This window comes from Chiloscyllium plagiosum, chromosome 18 (genome assembly GCF_004010195.1).
Source record: "Chiloscyllium plagiosum isolate BGI_BamShark_2017 chromosome 18, ASM401019v2, whole genome shotgun sequence".
Taxonomy (NCBI): Eukaryota; Metazoa; Chordata; class Chondrichthyes; order Orectolobiformes; family Hemiscylliidae; genus Chiloscyllium; species Chiloscyllium plagiosum.
In genome coordinates, this window is record NC_057727.1 from 47,808,291 (window position 1) to 47,810,259 (window position 1,969).

The following is a 1,969-nucleotide window of genomic DNA, read 5'->3' on the forward strand; positions in this document are numbered from 1 at the left end:
TAGTGGAGAGAGCAGGAGGCAGTATCTGAACTAGTGGAGAGAGTAGGAGGTGGTATCTGAGCTAGTGGAGAGAGCAGGAGGCAGTGTCTGAGCTAGTGGAGAGAGCAGGAGGCAGTGTCTGAGCTAGTGGAGAGAGCAGGAGGCAGGATCTGAGTTAGTGGACAGTAAAGGAGACAGTGTCTGAGTTAGTGGAGAGAGCAGGAGGCAGTTCTGAACTCGTGGAGAGAGCAGTAGTCAGTATCTGAGTTAGTGGAGAGAGCATGAGGCAGTATCTGAGCTAGTGGAGAGAGCAGGAGTCAGTTCTAAACTAGTGGAGAGAGCAGGAGGCTGTATCTGAGATAGTGGAGAGATCAGGAGGCAGTGTCTGAGCTAGTGGAGAGAGCAGGAGGCAGGATCTGAGTTAGTGGAGAGAGCAGCAGACAGTATCTGAGCTCGTGGAGAGAGCAGGAGGCAGTTCTGAACTCGTGGAGAGAGCAGGAGTGAGTATCAGAGTTAGTTGTGAGAGCAAGAGTCTGTATCGGAGGTAGTGGAGAGAGCAGGAGACAGTATCTGAGCTCGTGGAGAGAGCAGGAGGCAGGATCTGAGCTTGTGGAGAGCAGTTGGCGGGATCTGAGTTAGTGGAGAGTGCAGGTGTCAGTATCTGAGCTGGTGGAGAGAGTAGGAGGCAGTATCTGAGTTAGTGGAGAGTAATGGAGTCAGTATCTGAACTAGTGGAGAGAGCAGGAGTCAGTATCTGAGCTAGTGGAGAGAGCAGGAGGTGGTATCTGAGCTAATGGAGAGAGCAGGAGGTGGTATCTGAGTTCGTGGAGAGAGCAGGGGGCAGTGTCTGAGCTAGTGGAGAGAGCAGGAGGCAGTGTCTGAGCTAGTGGAGAAAGCAGGTGGCAGGATCTGAGTTAGTGGACAGTAAAGGAGACAGTGTCTGAGTTAGTGGAGAGAGCAGGAGGCACTTCTGAACTAGTGGAGAGAGCAGTAGTCAGTATCTGAGTTAGTGGAGAGAGCATGAGGCAGTATCTGAGCTAGTGGAGAGAGCAGGAGTCAGTATCTGAGTTAGTGGAGAGAGCAGGAGGCAGGATCTGTGTTCGTGGAGAGTGCAGGATTCAATATCCGAGCTAGTGCAGGGAGCAGGCGGTAATGTCTGAACAAGTGGAGAGAGCAGGAGTCAGTATCTGAATTAGTGGAGAGAGCATGATCCCGTATCTGAGCTAGAGGAGAGAGCAGGAGGCAGTATCTGAGTTAGTGGAAAGTAAAGGAGGCAGGAGAGAAAGTGGAGAGAGCAGGAGGCAGGCCTGAGTTAGTTGAGAGAGCATGAGGCAGTATCTGAGTTAGTGGAGAGAGCAGGAAGCACTATCTGAGTTAGTGGAGAGAGCAGGAGTCAGTTCTGAACCAGTGGAGAGAGCAGTAGTCAGAATCTCAGCTAGTGGACAGAGCATGAGGCAGGAACTGAGTTAGTGGAGAGTGAAGGAGGCAGCATCTGAGCAAGTGGAGAGTAAGGAGTCAGTGTCTGAGTTAGTGGAGAGAGCAGGAAGCAGTGTCTGAGTTAGTGGAGAGAGCAGGAGGCAGTTCTGAACTAGTGGAGAGAGCAGTAGTCAGTATCTGAGTTAGTGGTGAGAGCAGGAGGCAGGGTCTGAGTTAGTAGAGAGAGCATGAGGCAGTATCTGAGCTAGTGGAGAGAGCAGGAGTCAGTTCTGAACTAGTGGAGAGAGCAGGAGGCAGTATCTGAGTTAGTGGTGAGAGCAGGAGGCAGTATCTGACTTAGTGGAGAGAGCATGAGGCAGGATCTGAGTTAGTGGAGAGTAATGGAGTCAGTATCTGAACTAGTGGAGAGAGTAGGAGGTGGTATCTGAGCTAATGGAGAGAGCAGGAGGCAGTGTCTGAGCTAGTGGAGAGAGCAGGAGGCAGTGTCTGAGCTAGTGGAGAGAGCAGGAGGCAGTGTCTGAGCTAGTGGAGAGAGCAGGAGGCAGGATCTGAG